Here is an 18718-nt window from a genome sequence, read left to right on the forward strand (position 1 = left end):
GCCTCAGGATCAGCTCTGGTTGGCTTGGCTTGAGGACAGTGCCCTCCCTGAACCAGGGGTTCAGTTCACCAGGGAGGCCCTTACACATGACCATGCACAGCGGGAAAGCCCAGCTCTTTGCTCCGAATTGGGACAGATCTGGGGGCGCTCTCTCCAGGTCGGTGCTCCCTGCAGGCTGGCAGAGATCAGCCTGGGCTTCTTCCCTGTCTGCTCCCCAAATGCCCCGGGGAGCACTTCTGTAACCAGTCACTTGCACACAGATTACTGGCTCCGTCTGGGGGACCTGTCATATCACCAGGGTTTGCACCTCACAGCTGCTCTGAGGGACTGAATAGCAAACAGATGAACCAGGTGGGGGATCTCTTGCAGGTAGATGGGACAGCTTATAATGCTAATTACAGGCTGTCTCCTGCCCCCTCTGCTCTGTGAGACAGGCAGCCCCTTGGGGAATTCCCCAAAGCTTGTGAATCTTCTCCCCATTCCCATGCCTGCTAACTGGGCAGGCCATGGGAAGGGGAGGCCGCCTCGGGAAGGTGGAGGGTCCTGTCACTCAGGATGAGGGGCCCTGGGGAGGGACAGACCTCAGGAACCTGGCCGTGTTTGTTATCACTGGAGCAGCTGGAGGGAATGACCATCTGTCACCAACCAACCGAAATCTTTAACTGAACACCAGTGTAATTCACTCCCCCGTGAGCTGGTGTAGGGATGGGCAGGCAGAGGGGAGGGTAACGTTTTATTTTTATGTCATTTTTATTCCAAATGGCTTGCTGGGTGGAACCCACTCTCCTTTCATGAACATGAGGAGAGGAAGCCCTCTGTTTTCCCATGGCTTTAGTTGAGTTCATCTCTCAGAAAAAATTTTAAATCAGGAATCTCAATTTAAAAGTTTATCTCTTGCCCTAGCTGGTTTGGCTCAATGGATAGAGTGTCGGCCTGCGGACTGGAGGGTCCAGGTTCGATTCCAGCCAAGGGCACATGCCTGGGTTGCAGGCTCGGTCCCCAGTGGGGGGCATGCGGGAGACAGCCGATCGACGATTCTCTCTCATTGATGTTTCTATCTCTCTCTCACTCTCCCTTCCTCTCTAAAATCAATAAAATATATTTTTTAAAAAAAGTTTATCTCTTGTCATACCAATAGACATGGGTTTGATGAGGTTCTCTCATAAATGAGTCTGCTGGTAGAACTTTCAAGCAGCTTGCATCTTAGAAATCACCCAGCCCCACCCCACATTTGATACGTGGGAAGCTGAGACCCAGCGATGGGGAAACGACCTGCCCACGTTCACACCAGTGAGCAGCAACCAGCAGCTGCCAAACACATTGACTCAGAAGTGCAGTGTTCCTTCTGCGGGGAAGCCTAGCTAGGGAGCATGGTTGCCATGGCTGCAGAACAAATCGCTCCAAAACCCAGCGCAGAGAACAGCCACTTGCTCAGCGCATGGTGCTGTGGGCGGGACTTTGAGCTTCTCTGGCTCTGAGGGGTCTGCCAATCTGCTGCAGAGCCAGAGGCCTGGCTGGTTCTCCCACAGCGCCTTTAGTCACGTTAGTGTGGGTGGAGGTGTTAGCTGGACACATGCCTCTCTGCGTGGCCCAGGCTTCCTCACTTGTTGGTCCCAAAGGGAAGAGTGCAGAGAGGGAGACAGAGACAGAGGGAAAGGGAGAAAGAGAGATTGGTGGAGACCATTTGACTTCTTTTATTTTATTTTATTTTATTTTATTGATTTTTTACAGAGAGGAAGGGAGAAGGATAGAGAGTCAGAAACATCGATGAGAGAGAAACATCGATCAGCTGCCTTCTGCACACTCCCCACTGGGTTTGTGCCTGCAACCAAGGTACATGCCCTTGGCCGGAATCGAACCTGGGACCCTTGAGTCCGCAGGCCGACGCTCTATCCACTGAGCCAAACCGGCCAGGGCGACCATGTTGACTTTTATGGACCTAAAAGTCATGCAGTGTCGCTTCTTCAACATTCTGTTGGTCCAAACAGTTACAAAGTCCATCTGATTGAAAGGCAAGAGATCGGAGAGCCCACGTCTCAGCGGAGTGGTGTCCCTTACGCTGTGAGAGGGATGTTGAATGGGCGTGCTGGTACGATGCAGGCTCTGGGAAATGCACTCTGCTATAGGAGAGTACCCAGGACATTTAAAAAAGTATATTTTTATTGATTTCAGAGAGGAAGGAAGAGGAGAGAGAGAAAAACATCAATGATGAGAGAGAATCATTGATCTGCTGCCTCCTGCATGCCTTACACTGGGGATCAAGCCTGCAAGCCGGGCCTGTACCCTGACCAGGAATCGAACCCTGACCTCCTGGTTCATAGGTCAACGCTCAACCACTGAGCCCCGCCGGCCGGGTGAACACAGTAAGTTTGCTGACTTGTTTGTTTAGTATCTATCTTTCCTACTAGACTATGTGCTGTCTGATTTGTTGGTCTATTCGGTGTCCAACAGAGCTGCAGCTGGCTCAGGGCAGGGACACATTTTTTGCCGGGAGCCATAAGAGAAGAATTTGGTCTTACTTCCTGGTCAGCCCTACTTCCTGATTGAGCAAGGACAAAGAGCAAGGACAAAGCCCGCACGCCCAAGGGCCAGAAGAACCCCCCACATCAGAATAACCAATCAGCTAGGACAGATACCCAGTCCCCAACCAATCATCCCATGACAACTCCTTATCCTACCCCTCCCCTCCTGAGTGCTTATATACCGCAACACTCGAATAAAAAAAAAAACGAGGTTTGATCAGGAACCTTGTCTTTCCTCCGTTCTTCGCGTTCCTTGTTTGTTTCATTCTCTTAGGTGGTTCCTGCGTGCCCTCGTTGCTGCCCCGCGGGCCGGGGCATCTTTGTCTGGAAAATAAATGTAAAAAATAAAGTCTTTATTGGCTAAAACTATTCTCATACTTTCTCCTCCTGTGACCCTTCCTTTTCATCAAGCATTTGAACACCATCACCATCGTCACTGATTGATTGGCTCATTCATTCATTCACCTTGTGGGGCCCATGGAAGAGGTACTGAGAATAGTGGCAAGAGGAGTTGTCTTGGAGGGAGTGATAAATGCAAAAGGAGAGCTGGAGGATAAGCAAGAGAAAGCTAAGTGGACAGGCAGGAGGAAGGGCATTGCAGCCAGAGGGAACAGCCTGTGCAAAAATGGAGGCAAGCAGTTCAGTGTGGCAGGCACCTAAAGTTTGAGAGAAGAATGACAAAAGGTAAGTGAATCAGGGGGGGCAAGCAGGCTGGGTTGTAACCAGCCTTCAATGACGCCTCAAGGAGTTTGACTTATTCCTGAGTGGCGGGAAGCCACCAAGGAGCACCCACCAACTGTGTTTAAAAGGACCTGTCTCACTGCAGGTGGGCGATGGATTGGAGTGGGACACGTGGGAGGTGGGGGGCCAGTTGGGATGCTGTTGGCCAAAATCCTGATGTGGGATGATGGGGGCCAGGGCCGTGTGGGAGGCCACAGGGGTGACAAAGAGGGGGTGAATGCCTGAATGGATATGGGGGTGAGAGCACGGCTGAGCCAGTTCTTGGCCTGTGTTTAGGTGAGTGGTTGGGGGTGGTACCAGGCCCCAAGCCAGGGAACCCTGGGCCAGGACCAGACTTAGGGTGGGGCTGTGAGGGTCAGTTCTCTGGAGTCCAGGACACCAGAGGGCACTTGGGTAATGGCTCCGGGAGGCACTTTAGTCCAAAACCAGAACTCAGCAGAGTGGCCTGGGCTTTGATCTGGCTGGGGACTGGCAGAGGGAGGGCAGCGTGGAGAAGACAGGTTTCAGGAGGGAGGCCGTCAGCAGCGCCAATCACCAAGCAGCCGAGGAAGGACCCGGCCATAGTGTTCACAGGACTGCAGAGGCGAAAAGTCACGAAAAACCTCACAGCACAGGGCTCTCAAGACCAGGAAGAGCTGAGGGTGAAGCAGAGGTCAGGGGACGTGGGAGGTGGGTGGTGAAGAGCATTCCAGTGAAGTCTTTACAGCCCCTCCCAGCTCCTGGTGGTCCTGGAGACACCAGGATAGATTTGCCAGGTAAATGCCCTCCCTGCACTTCTGTCTCAGAATAGCCATTGCGGCTGCCCCAGACCCCTGCAGCCAGCATTGGGATTGCAGAGCCTGGGGGATGGGGGGGGGGGGGGGAGGGCACTGTCATTTGTAGGCTCCAAACACAGCCCTGGGGCAGAGCTGCTGTTGTCTGCACAATAGCCCTAGTCATCATTAGGCTTCATCATCTGGCTGACAGGCCTGTTAGGGTGGAACTGGCCTCTGATTGACTCCAGGGTGGCACCTGTCCCAGCTCAGCCAGTAAGAAAGACCCGGGCTGAGACTTCTGGGAAACGACTGGGAAAGAGAAGCACTGTTCAGGCAGGGGGGTGGGGGGGTGGCGCGGGGGGTGTTTGGGGGCGAGAGGGAGGGGGTGGGGAAGAGAGTGGGGCGGGGGGACGCGGGGGCTGTCGCCTGGAGAGGCCAGCCAGCACCTAGGAAAGCAAAGCCAGAGATGAGAGAATTCCGGTTTCCTGGTGTTGCAGAAGACGCGGGCGGGGGGTGGGGGGGACACCAAGTCTTGGGGAGAGACACCAAGCAACACTTCAAGACTTTGGAGTTGAAAGGTAAAGAATTTTGTTTACTTTATCTTATCGGGGCAAATCCTGAACTTCTTAACTCCAGAGATTAAAAAGCAACAATGGAAAATGGAGCTTCAGGAAAAAAGCAAACCCTAACTGAAAGAGTAAAGTTTTCTTACAGCTGTCCGTTTTATCTTAAAACTCCAAGGTCTTCCCCCTTCGCCGGTGGTGGGAACAAGACCCTTGGACCTGTCCCAGGAAAATAGCACTGAGTTAAGAGCAGATAAAGCAAATAGTGCTCTGACAGATAAGAAAAGCAGGACAGGAGATTACAGGATGGGACTGTTGACTGAAAACTTAGGCCCTGTCATTAAACATGTTATTAACGAGCCCTGTTGGAATTTCCTGGCGGCTTTGTCCTCTCTTCCCCCTCACATGTGTGACCCCCCGATGTATAGTTTTTGCCTATATATACTTGTAAGACTGTCTGCTCGGGGTTCGACTCCTCGCTCGCGTGAGTCAGGAGTTGAGCCCCAGCGCGCTGGAATAAAGCCTCTTGCTGTTTGCATCAAGTGACGCCTCCTGCGGATGATTGGGGTTGCCGCCGATCCGTGAGATAGAGTAAGGGTCCCTTTGGGGGTCTTACAGAGTCACACTTTAATAAACACCAGTGGGCTTAGAGAAAAATGAATTCAAATTCTAAGCAGAGCAAACAAGCAGAATTTTTCTTTTTATTAAAGAGTCAGCCCTATGTGTGCTTAGTGGTTATCTCGCTGGAAGCTTGTGGCCTTGAAAACAACACAGTTCTATCCAATTAAAAATACTGCTGGCAGGGGCGTGAGAGCATGGGCGTATCTAGTCTCTGGCCTACAAGGTCAGACAGCTAAGTTTATCTTCCTCATTATTCAAGTAGGCTAAAGCAGGCTGGAAAGCAAAGTTATTTTTTCAGAATAAGGGGCCGTCTAAAAAATAGAGGATTTCAAACAGTAGTTCTACAAAATAGGGGTTAGCTTCTCCCTGGGAGAGCTGGCATGTCCTTGTGCTGTCAATGGTGTGGATGAAAGGGGCCATATGCTGACCTGACAAGCTCAGGGCAGGCCTGCATGACAGTCTTGCAAACTCAGAGACCTAAAGTCACCACAAAGGATGGTCTGAAATTAAACTTGAACTAATAGCAGTGATGGTGGGCAGTTACATCCTAGGCCGGTATCTTCACTGACAAGGGCAACCTTTACCTTAACTGAGCCTATCTGTGTTTTTGCATCTATGATTACATACCCTTGAAATGTCTGGGAAACTTGTAACTTCCCTTTTTCTGGAGCCCCTGGGGCACAACCAAATGTGGTGGGCGCCAGGACAGATACCACAAATTCCTTCATTATCATGTTAATTGTTCCCACACCCACCTAAATATGTGTCCATCATTTTACTTTTTATCCAATCCCAGGCGTTTCCCAAGGCTTTGCTTTATCCCACCTCCTTAATCTATCACCAATGAATTTCATGTAACCCACTTATGTCCCGCCTTTGATTGCAATGTATAAATACAAATGTAACCGGCCATTTTCCAGAGCATTATCTCAATTCGTTGAGGTTCTGCTTCCCAGCATATGTCGACAGTTTGACTCAAATAAACTCACATTCTTCACAGGTTTCAATGGTTTTTTACGTTAACAGTGGTTTCCAGCAGGAGCGAGGCCACTAACTTGCTTCTGCCTTAAGAATTTCTCCTCCTTTTTGCAGGCATTCTTGTCCTTGTTTCCACTTGTATTCCTACATTTTGCAAACCTGTCCCTTCTCAGCAACGGGACCTGAGATGCTCGCATGGCGTGCTATGCGGGACCCTCCCTCGCCGAGCCAGCGTGTTTCACAGCGAAGTGGGCGCCGCCACACTGTCTGCTCCGGGGACTTGCAGGGGGTCAGGCAGAGGCAGCCCCACGTGTGAAACAGCTGCGCAGCGGGCACGCCGCTCACTGTGCACAACAGGTTGTAACCGGGCCACGCTCGGCCCTGTGGACAGTGAGAACCCTCCTCCCGTCAGCACCAGGGGCAGAGGCTGGCCTCCGGGCCGGGCTCCTTCTTCTGCCTCCCTTTGCCTCCGCATGTCTCCTACTTCAGTCCGCCATTGCAGGGGCCCTGTTTTCCGTCCGCTTCCAGGCTGATGGGCGGCCAAGCAGACATCTCCTGGGCTGTTTCCTGTCCCCCTCGGTCAGAATTAACAGGCCCGCGGCTCCTGCCTCCTCCCTTCTTCATCTCATTCTACCTGCGCTTCCCTCCGTCCCTCCTATATGTCTGTCTATTTCCCTCTTTCCTTCCTTTCTTTTTATTTCCCTTCCCCACGCGACTTTCACCCTGAGTCCCCAGGAAATGAGAACGGCCAATGCATCCCATAATGCCTGTAAAAGCGTCACTTTCTTCACGTTCATCCTAGTTTAAGGGTTTAATCGGCATCTTTGAAATACGATTTATTTGGGAAGTGATCCGGGAAGCAGGAGAAAGGGAGAGTGAGGGAAGGAGAGGGGCCTTCTTTCCTGGTGACCCCCGGGTGGCGTGCAGGGAGCTCAGACATGGTACACCTTTGCCTGTCCTGCTGTAGGGAGGGAGGGTCACCCTTACCCACTGACTTCCCCTCCCCCTGTAACTGTAGAGGGTCCCTGCACTTCTACCTGAGTCTGCAACCACTTGCGCTTCTCTGCTTTGGAGAAGAGCATGGCCAGTGCTGGGGCGGGGCTTTGGAGCAGTTCATGGTGGGTGCTGGGGCGGGGCTTTGGAGCCCTGCACCTGGCCTCAGCCCGCACCTGGACTGCAGCCCGTAGGATGGAAACGAACAGGCTGTGGCAGTTTGTTCTACAGCAACAGGAAACGAGCATAGGAACTCTGCCGCCACCTGGGACGCCGAACAAGCATTTGAAACCAGTGTGTCCAGCTCTCCCGTTTGGAACCTGTGCCTGTCTCCATCCTGTCAGCCTGGACTCGTTGGCAAATTCCTTCAACTCCCCCTTCATAATGCATGCATACTCGGACCATTCTCACCACCCCTTGCCTGTCCCTCGCCAGCCATGGTTATTGTAGTGGCGCTGGGTGAGGCAGGAGGGCAGGCCCTCGGCTGGGGCTGGGGCTGGGGCTGGGGCTGCGGTCCCTCCCAGCCAGCGGCCCCGCGCTGGGTGGACACAGTTTCACCGGGGAGCTACCAAGCGGCTTCAGAACCACTGTGCTCGGAAGACGTGCTGTGGGTACGTCCTGGGGATCGGGATTTTATTTATTGTTCACAGTTTGAGCCAAGAGTGAAAAATGATTGTTGATGGTGACTGGAGAAGTCCCAGAGGCCTGAAAGGACTCAGGGACAACCAGCCCTGGAGCGGTAAGGATTCCAGCCGGCCAGTCAGCCCCGCAGTGGCCAGGCCGCCCCAGTGAGGGTGAAACAAGGCAGCTCCCTTCCAGCCAAACACTGTCCCAGCGCGTGCAGCCAGTTCTCCTTACGTGGTGGCTGCTCTGCTGGTGCGTGTCTGCCTCACTCCCCGGCGAAAGCAGAGCGCCTACGTCGGGGCAGCCAGCTCTCAGGGGAGGTCAGGCCCACACTCCAGAGAGAGTTACCAGTATTGCTCGCTCTTCTTCTGAGCACCCCCGGGGTGTTCATTAGCACAATGGATTCTAAAGTGGGTTTTCTTTGATGCAAATAGTGGCATTCAACAAAGGAGCTGACCAGAGACTTCTTGTGGTGTCTGAACTTTGCAATGAATCAAGCGAGACCAGCAGACCAGCTCCTGATTCTCTTGGAAGGCACCCCCGCCACCCCACTCCCACCTTGGCAGACAGCGCTGTCCCATCAGCTTACAGGGCGGGCTGCACTAATGGTGTCTCCTTGTTGGTGGATTTTGATCTGAGATGGCTCTCTTGGTGTCATAGCATCTGGCCAGGGGGGTCAGTGTGGAAATCGGGGCCACCACGGACTTCTAACTAAAGGAAGATGGGGAGTCACCATCAAGCACCCGTGCTTGGAATAACCAAATTGCTTAGGATAGTTTGCAACAAATGCTTTTAAATAAGTAAGAGAATTACACCAGAACCAGGTAGCCGTTGGTTTCTGATAGCCAAGGAGAGACGGCAATGACGGGAAGCCCGCAGTCTGAGAAGCCTCCGCTAGATGTCCCCGGGGCAGTCCTGGCTAAGGTGTGTGTACAGAGGAGCAGGTGGGGGAGAGGAGACGAGATGGTGAGTGGAGAATTCGATACTATTCTTTCTCCCAGGAAAAGCTGTGGAACTTTCCAGAAGTGGCATGGCTGAATGGGCTGATCTAGAGTTTGGGCCTCCTGAATCAGAGGGTCAGTGAGCGGGGCCGGGAACCCATTTTTAAGAAACAACCCAGGTGACTCCGATGGGCATCCAGGCTGGGCATGGTCACGCCTCCCGTGCTGGGGACCGGAGAGGTGCCCTTGCTGTGCTGCTTACCAGGCCGCATCCCGGGAGCATGGACCCCAGGCGGCCACCGAGCCAGGAATCTTCAGGGCCAAACCTACCCTGCTCTGCAGACCAGCACCTGCAACAACGGATACTATGACTGTGCTAACAACTGATAATATGACTGTGCCTACTTTGGAATCATTTTTTCTGCTCTTCCCCCTCCTTAAAATCATGTGTTGTACTTTTAAAAAACATGTCAGTAGCTTAAATTTTTTTGTTGTTAATCTTCACCCAAGAATATTTTTCCACTGATTTTTTTTAGAGAGAGTGGAAAGGCAGAGGTGGCGGGGAGACAGAGACAGAAACATCAATGTGAGAGACACATGGACTGGTTGCCTCCTGCATGTGCCCCGACCGGGGCCAGGGATTGAGCTTGCGACCGAGGTACATGCCCTTGACTGGACTCGAACCTGAACTCTTCAGTCCCTGGGCCGACGGTCTATCCACTGAACCAAACCGTCCAGGGCATGTGTTGTCCCTTTTTTGCCTAAAAATAATTTATACTTAAAATGGAGGTAATACAGCATTGGCAGAGAAAAGAGTAAGAACATACTGGGAATCTAGGCCCCGAGATGCCTAGCAGAAATATTGTTGGTGTATTTCCCTTTAGTCTTTTTTCTATGTATATGAATGTGTACCAATGTCATTATTTTTCTCCACAAAATCAAGGTAGCAGTGTGCTGCTGTTGTGTTTTTTTTAAAAATATATTTTATTGATTTTTTACAGAGAAGAAGGGAGAAGGATATAGAATTAGAAACATCAATGAGAGAGAAACATCGATCAGCTGCCTCCTGCACACCCCCCACTGGGGATGTGCCCGCAACCAAGGTACATGCCCTTGACCGGAATCGAACTCGGGCCCCTTCAGTCCACAGGCTGACGCTCCATCCACTGAGCCAAACCAGTCAGGGCATGCTGTTGTTTTTGTTTTTTTTTAAATATATTTTATTGATTTTTTTCAGAGAAGAAGGGAGAGGGATAGAGAGTTAGAAACATCGATGAGAGAGAAACATCGATCAGCTGCCTCCTGCACACCTCCCGCTGGGGATGTGCCTGCAACCAAGGTACATGCCCTTGACCGGAATCGAACCCGGAACCCTTCAGTCCGCAGGCCGACGCTCTATCCACTGAGCCAAACCGGTTTCGGCTTGTTTTTTTTTTTAACCTCCTCTTTTCATTTAATAATATGTTTTAAAGTAAAAAGTTAATGATGTTTTGTCACGCCAGTAAATAATCCTCTGTGACAGTGATGCTCAGGCCCCGGAGCGCCTTGTTCCCGGGGTGGGAAGCGTGGCGCTGGGGGGCCTTGGGCCTGTGCAGTCACAGCCGCTCCACCTGCTTCTGTTTGTAACTGGAGGAGCCATGTACGTTCCATCACAAAAGATATGGAAGCCTAAAAATTTGGCAACCATTGCCCTAAGCCACCATAAAAATTTAACACCTAGTTTATTTCCTCCATTTTAAAAAATTCAAATGGAAATGAACCTTTAAAAACTATAAAACAAACATTTGCTACTTGTTAAAAACAAATTTTTGTTATGTACTTTTATTATTTTTTTCTTTTATATATATTTTTATTAAGGTATTATATGTGTACATATCTTACCATTGCCCCCCTCACCCCACTCCCATACATGCCCTCACCCCCCAATGTTTTGCATCCGTTGGTTACTCTTATAAGCATGCATATAAGTCCTTTGGTTGATCTCTTATTTCCTCCACCTCTCCCTAACCTTCCCGCTGTAATTTGACAGTCTGTTTGATACTTTACTGCCTCTGTATCTATCTTTTTTTCATCAGTTTATAATGTTTTTTATTATCCACAAATGAGTGAGATCATGTGGTATTTTTCTTTCATTTACTGGCTTATTTCACTTAGCATAATGTTCTCTAATTCCATCCAGGTGCCTACAAATGGTAATAATTCCTTCTTTTTTATGGCAGCATAGTATTCCATTGTGTAGATATACCATAGTTTTCTGATCCAGTCATCTGCTGACGGGCACCTAGGCTGTTTCCAAATCTTAGCTATTGTAAATTGTGCTGCTATGAACATAGGGGTGCATATATCCTTTCTGATTGGTGTTTCTAGTTTCTTAGGATATATTCCTAGGAGTGGGATTACTGGGTCAAATGGGAGTTCCATTTTCAGTTTTTTGAGGAAACTGCATACTGTTCTCCACAGTGGCTGCACCAGTCTGCATTCCCACCTGCAGTGCACGAGGGTTCCTTTTTCTCCGCATCCTCGCCAACACTTGTCGTTTGTTGATTTGTTGATGATAGCCATTCTGACAGGTGTGAGATGGTATCGCATTGTCGTTTTGATTTGCAACTCTCGGATAATTAGTGACTTTGAGCATGTTTTCATGTGTCTCTTGGCCTTTCTTCTGTCTTCTTTCGAAAAGATTCTATTTAGGTCCGTTGCCCATTTTTTTTTTTTTCAGTATATAGTCACCTTTATTATAATTCACAAATACAAAAGGGATTTTAAAAACGACTTGCATGGGCTTCTGCTTTCTGTTCATTCAGCTATGCAGTTAGAAAACCAACTTTGAGGATAAAAAAAGCAAAGTATCATTTTAGTTTCCATTTTTTGCATCACACATTCTGAAAAATTTTCTGGGCCTTTTAGGTCCAAGGACCAATACTGTCTTATTAAAGCTGCCCAGCCCTAGCCGGTTTGGCTGTGAGTAGAGCATAGGCATGCAGACTGAAGGGTCCCAGGTTCGATTCTGGTCAAGGGCATGTACCTCAGTTTGCAACCAATACATGTGTTTCACATTGATGTTTGTCTTCCCCTCTCCCACACACTCTAAAAACCAGTGGAAAAATAGCCTCGGGCGAGGATTAAAAAAAAAACACAAAAAACTGCCCATGCTCAGTGCCTTCTGTAATTACTTATCAATGTCAATGGGCCATGTGGCCAATGGACCATGTGGCCAATGGAACATTCTATTAGTCTACCCGTTAATACAGATCTGAGAATGACAGAATTTGCATTTCTTTTTCCTTTTACTCCTAAGGGCAGCTACTTATCTTCCAAAAACAGCCATCACTTTAGAGGAACCCAAAAAGCACTGTTAACTGCCAAAAAGGTGAGGTGGCTCCTCTTCTTTCCTAAATGAAAACAGAAAAAACGGTTAGAATCATAGATTCTTAAATTTAAAAATTTCACATTTTAGTGTACTAGATGTTTCCTGCATGGTTTGTCTCCTCAGTCATTGTCCGCAGGACTCTGAGAAGTTGTAGGAATATGCAGGCGCAGACTCAAGGCCCGGCTTTCTCTCCAATGTTGTGGAAAGGGACTGTACATCATGGGGCAGAGCCCTATGCTCCCCTACGCCACCTGGACAGAGCCCGGGGAGAGTGACCTCCCGCGTTGCCCATTTTTTTATTGGATCATTTATCTTCCTTTTATTAAGTTGTATAAGCTGCCTATAGATGTTGGAGATTAAACCTTTATCAGTGATAACATTTGCAAATATGTTCTCCCATACAGTGGGATTTCTTGTTGTCTTGTTGATGGTTTCTTTTGCTGTGAAAAAGCTTTTATTTTGATGTAGTCCCATTTGTTTATTTTCTCTTTGGCTTCCATTGCCCTAGGGGCAGTATCAGTGAAGAAGTTCTTTCGGCATATGTCTGAGATTTTGCTGCCTGTGGATTCCTCTAGTATTTTTATGGTTTCCCGTCTTATGTTTAAGTCCTGTATCCATTTTGAGTTTATTTTTGTGTATGGTGTAAGTTGGTGATCTAGTTTCATTTTTTTTTGTATGTATCTGTCCAATTTTCCAACACCATTTATTGAAGAGACTGTCTTGACTCCATTGTATGTTCAGTTATGTACTTTTAAAAAAAGACAAATGATACATGGTCTTTTGTAAAACTCCAGTTACCGATTTGGTGAAAACCGCATCACCCCCTCCAGAGGCTGCCGGCCCGTCCCCAGGAAAGATGCTTCCAGACTCGTCTTTGCACGTGGTGCTGGGTGTCCTGCGCCAGGCCTGCGCCCAGGATGGAGTCCCAGGGTTTATCTGGGCGGTAAGGTTACCAACTGTCATGCTTGACTGGAACTGGGGGGCTCCCACAATGCGTCAGTCCCCCTGTACTGAGGGGTGAGGCCGGGAGAGGAGGGACAGGGGCACTGGTAATGAGCTAGGCACCTAGGACTCGCCTCTGGGGACCCTCCGGCGGCCCACCCTCGGGGCTGTGGCTGCCAGTGGCGCCCCCTGGCTGAGACTGGGAAGGCCTGGGGCAGGCCCAGGAGCAGGGCGGAGCCCAGAGGTCTGCGGGGGGGGTGGGGGGGGAGGGGGGGAGGGAATAGTTCTCACACACACACACATACACACGCGCGCGCGCTTTTTCAAGTAAAAAGTGTCACTCCATTCTTACTCCTAGCACCCGAGCAGATGTCTAAGGAACGCCTTCCCGCCACAAATCTAACCCGCAGCCCTTCACCAGTCAGGCTGGGAGCTGCCCGGAGGCTCAGGGCCTTTCGCCGCTCCCGCTCCCGCTCCCGCCTTGGAACCAGATTAAATGATAATAAAATGCTTTGGGTGACTTCTCCGCTGGATGCAGCTCCAACTGTTTGCTAAACCCTTAGAAGAAACGAACAAGTCTGGCGCTTGCAATCCCTGCAGGGGACTGGCAGCCCGCCGCAGGAGGGCGCTAGTGCGCCTGACAGCCCCAAGCTGCCCCGGCGCCCACGCGGGTGCGGGAGCAGGCGCCCACGCGGGTGCGGGAGCAGGCGCCCAAGCGGAGCAGTCGCCCACGGGGAGCAGGCGCGCCCCTCCTCGCTGGGCGCTCACAGCTTCTTCCTTGCTCTCAGCGAGGGAGGCTGGGACGCTGGCCACTTGACACAGGTTGCGTTGGGGACCTCAGCTAAGCCGGGCTGGCTAGGACTCTGCTAGGAAGGAGCGGGTGGGTGACAGCTGAGGGCTGCAACAGCGTGGCTGCAACAGCGTGCCAGTTGCAGTGTCAGCGCAGGTGGTGGGAAAGTGGGACAGAGTGACTCAGACGTTAAGGATAATCAGCTGAGGAGCAGGAGCCATTTGCTTCACCAGGAAGCTCAGCTTCACTCCAGGGGATCCCAGCATTGCCCCCCAAGGATTAACACCCCCCCACCCCCCCACCTCGCATCCCTCTCCCCATCTCCCCTGCACAGGATTGTCCGACTGAGGGAGGGGAAGCAGGCACAGTGGAATCACATGGCCTGGGGTGGGGTTGCGGGGGCGGGGGGGGGGGGCGGTTTGACCACAGAGGCCTGCCAGTCTGACCTGGGAAGGAGACCACTGGCTACAGGGATGGGCCCATCAGATGCTCTGAAAGCTTGCACAGTTGATTGGTTATTTTGAAAAAGCTTCTGGTTCTTCTCAAGACAATATGAGCCCAGCTGAACATGAGCTCGCTCGCTCTCTCTCTCTCTCTCTCTCTCTCTCTCTCTCTCTCTCTCTCTCTCTTTCTGGGACCCGGCTTGTCCTGTTCTTGTCCATGTATTTTCTACAAAGCGTTGGTTCTCAGCAGCCACGTGGTATGGGGTGTGGACTCCAAACACTGGCAGGGGTCTGGATGCCGCAGCCAGGAGCCGAGCTAAGCTGGCGGGTGCTGGGCTGAGTCAGGCACAGGGACTCTGGACATTGGCCCTATTTCTGGCCCCGATGTTCCACGGTGGGAGGGACGGAGATGAAGCCTTGGGCACCCAGAAGGGGCACCCTTTTGATTTTGCATCAAGCACCCAAATAAATGTTACCACCAGACCTCCTCCTCTGTTGTGGGTTCCAGAAAATGCTTTTTCTCGTGACACCACAGGGCCCCACTTCCACTGGCCACACACAACCCAGCCCTGGTGTATAAATTGAATACTGCTACAAATTTTGAATACTGATAGGCTTTTTTATATTAAGGAGTCATCCTAAGTTTTTTAAAGTTGTGATAATAGTTTTGTGTTTTAAAAGAGCATTTTGAGGCCCTACTAGCCGGTTTGACTAAGTGGATAGAGCGTTGGCCTGTGGGTTGAAAGGTTATGGGAATCCCTTTCACGTTCCGCGTGGTTCAGGGTTCCGGTTCAGGGTTCGGGTTCTGGAGAAGGCCGCACACAAATGAAAGAGACTAGAAAAATACTAATTTGGGAAATGGGGGCCAGGTGGAAGCCCACCTCTAGTGGGCTTTGCTTTGGCCTTGCCATCCCTTTTATTCAGGTTTGGGATACACTCATTGCTCTTAGGCAGGCAATTCCAGTAACAGGCAGATTGTCTTATCAGTAAGGACTTACATGATTATTTGGTGGGGAAGTTGCTTCAGCTATCATTGTCTCAATTAGATAGGGAGTGGTTGGCTCTGACCTTTCAGAGCTTCAAGGTTGACCAACCTTCCAGGGTTCCTTGTCCACATCTTTCTATTAGTGAGACAATGGTCGGTTTCCGGCAAAGGGTCGCGGGTTTGATTCCAGTCAGGGCACATGCCTGGGTTGCAGGCTTGATCCCCAGTGGAGGGGGGTGGTGTATATACAGGAGGCATCCAATCAATGGTTCTCTCTCATCATGGCTGTTTCTATCACTCTCTCTCCCTTCCTCTCTGAAACCAATAAAAATATACTAAAAATAAATAAATAAATAAAAGAGCATTCCAAGGCTTTAGAAACACATACTGACATTTACAGATGAAATGATAGGATTTCTGAGATTTGCTTCAAAACATACAGGTAGGGATGGACAAAGCCGAACTGGCTGGGATAGTGCATGGACGCTGGGTCCTGCCACATTTACTTTGTGTATTTGAAGTTTTCCATAGTGAAAACCATGCAGATTTGATTACGGGAGCAATGTGTCTACATGTGAGGCATGAGGCTAAGAAATTCCCATGTCAGAATTTCATTCCGATCTGTATGCATCTCTCTAGAGTGGAAAACTCACGTGTCAGCAATTATGAACAAATCTGTAAGGTTACATTTTTGTTAAAAAAAGGTGGTGGCTCAGAACTGAATTTGCTTTTCTTTGTTTTCAAAGGTCATGGTGTGGCTGGAGCTCCGTGCAAATGAAACAGAACTGCCTAAGACTGGGGAGGGTGGGATTTGCGATATTAACCGCAGCCCATCTCCAAACTTTCTAATTTGTGAAGCCAGACAATTTGGCTCTATTGTCTAAAAAAAGAAAGGATGCTACAGAATCCTGGGAATAAATGGGCTAAAGTTTGGCATTTTGAATTTCAAAGCTCTTGTCCAAGCATAAGAAAAAGACTTGATTAATGAAAGTTATCATTTTCCTCCCTTTGACCCCTCAATGATGACAGTAAACTTTAGTCAAGCATTTATGACTTCACAACATTCTCTTCTCGAATCCTCTCAAATGCTGTGTGACTGTTGACTTTACAGATAGGGAAGCAGAGACACCAGTGGTTAAGTAACTTGCCCCGAGTCACATGCTAACTAATCTGACTCCAGGGCGTGGGGAGGGGGTAATGAGGAAGCCCCTCGGGCCAGCTGGTGGGATAGGTGATCAGGGAATTTTGGCACAAGGAGCGGAGGACGCCTCGGCCTGGCGGGAGCATGGACAGGGCACTAAAGCCTCCTGGAGCCTGCAGCCCCTCCCATGCCTTGGGCCCCCCAGGACTTGAACTCAACCTGGGAAGTCAGAGAAATCCTAAATGAGAACAATTTTGTTTCTACCATCTCCAGGATTAGGGACCTAACAAATTAATTTTAGTTGTCAGAAACGTGGAGAGATGTTTCTTTCCGGCTGAATCTGCGGCCTGTAATTCTGCTTGCGTAACAGTGTGCCCCAGTTTCCGCTGTGGTGATGAAGGCGGCTTTTGGAAGAAGCCAAGGTCCCGGCTACAATATGAGATTTTTCAAGTCACTGAGCTTGAACCCTAACTGTCATTTATTTGCTATGTGGCCTTGGTGTGAGTCTCAATTTCTTTAGCAAAACAATGATGAGAGCAGTGAGCGTGCTGACCACAAGCTGGTGTGGGAGTGAGCTGAGCCCAGGCCCGGAAGGCGCGCAGTGCCTGGCACAGGCTGCCTCAGTTCATCGTGGGATAACTAGGAAATGGTTTCATTGTTTCTAATAATTGTCCCCAACCTGGCCACATGACCTTTGACATCAGGAAACATATCCTTAGTAGAAGTTCAGCTGGATTTTATAATTGATCAAATTCTTTACGAAAATCATCACGTTGGACTTTAGACTCTGTCTTATTCCTTTTAAAACTTCACTGTCATGTTGGATTGAAAGCCCTTTTCCTGCTCTTGCACTGGGTCAGGCTCGAACTATAATTACAAGGGAAGCAAGGATGTTCTCTCACACCATTTGTCCTCTACATCCTCCAGCCTGCATTGGCTCACGTGGGAGGAGCTGTGTGATTGACCTTGCACGAGACTCATTTCCCAGCATGTACCGGGGCACTGTAGGTCTTTACCTGGATCTGGCCACACCTCCTGGCTGACCCCACCATAACCCTCTGCATGGCACCTCTTGGTCCCCAAGGTGACGTGTGCACCACCTCAGCTGTTCATCTACTTCCATGACCAGCTCAGGGCCTCTGTGAGATCCAACTTCCAGAACCAGGGGCTTACCATAGGGGTGCTCCTGGCCCCCTCTTTTCCTGGTGGACTCTACTGGTCAACCTACCTCAATTCTAGAAGACAGAGGAAATGTCCTCTAAATAGATATTGAAAGTTCAGTCTCTTCGGCCTACCGGTACCCCCAGTCACTAGGAAGTATTCTCTCTGGGCCTCCCTTTCCTGGCTTTGGAGGTGAGAACACACTTTTTCATAAAGGGACAGAAAAGGAAAGGAACAGGCCTATCTTTAAACATGCCGTGTTGCGTGGCTCAGTTGAGCATCACCAGGAGGTTTCGGTTTGACTCTGGTCAGGGTACATGCCCAGGTTTCAGGCTCCATCCCCAGTGGGAGGGCGTGCAGGAGGTAGCTGATCGATGTTTCTCTCTCATGGATGCTTCTACCACTCTCCCTCTCTTTGAAATTAATAAAAACATTAAAAACATGTTGCATTGCCCCAAAAGGTGATTTGCTCTCTCCACAGTCGTGGTAGTAATGGTGGTGGGGGCAGTGGAGGTGGTAGTGGAGGGTGATGCTGGGTGAGCACAGTGGTGGCAGGGTCATGGTGGCGGTGGCAGCTGAGGTGGTGGAGGAGGAAGTGGTGGTGAAGGAGGTGGGAGAGATGATGGTGGAGGTGACGGTAATGATGGTGATGGTGGAGATGTAGAGATGGTGATTTTCCTAAACAACCCCAAAGACAGTCCTGAGGGGAGGTGGCTGCTCCTTTGGATTCTCAAAGGTCATATCTCTGAACTTGTAATATGGGCATTAAAATCCTTTCCCATCAGCTTTGGGCCTTAGCAGCAACTTCAGAACAACAGGAAAAAATTCACTAGCCATTAATACTATCTTGTTACATTAGGTGTAGTGCTATCAATAAAAACAATTCTTTCACAATTGTTTTAAAAGTAGTACTGGAAATAAGACAGTTTCTTGAGCCAACAGAAGCTAAAAGTACAACACCTAAGGGGTAAGGGCCCATAAAAGTTCCTGAGGTTAAAAAGAGTTCTTTATATTTGAAAACTTTGGAACTGCGGCCTCGACAGGGCTGGTCACAGCTGCTTCCTGTGGTGAGTGAGGGATCTGTTGAGCTGGGGTACAGGCCATGATCCCAGAGAGAACACAGAACTATCAGAAGGAGGTTGACTCCA

The 18718-nt window shown here is 49.9% G+C and overlaps 1 long non-coding RNA gene across 1 annotated transcript in view; it reads left to right on the forward strand.

Annotated features, from left to right (window-relative positions):
- Window positions 1-12937: 12937 nt before the first annotated feature.
- The window catches only part of LOC308250621, a 9891-nt gene continuing 4110 nt past the window's right edge, over window positions 12938-18718 (forward strand). Inside the window, exon 1 of the long non-coding RNA XR_013960851.1 lies at window positions 12938-13051. This is a non-coding gene — a long non-coding RNA (uncharacterized lncRNA). The remainder of the gene's footprint in view (window positions 13052-18718) is intronic.

The sequence above is a fragment of the Plecotus auritus genome (assembly GCF_963455305.1).
Source record: "Plecotus auritus genome assembly, chromosome: 6".
Lineage (NCBI taxonomy): Eukaryota > Metazoa > Chordata > Mammalia > Chiroptera > Vespertilionidae > Plecotus > Plecotus auritus.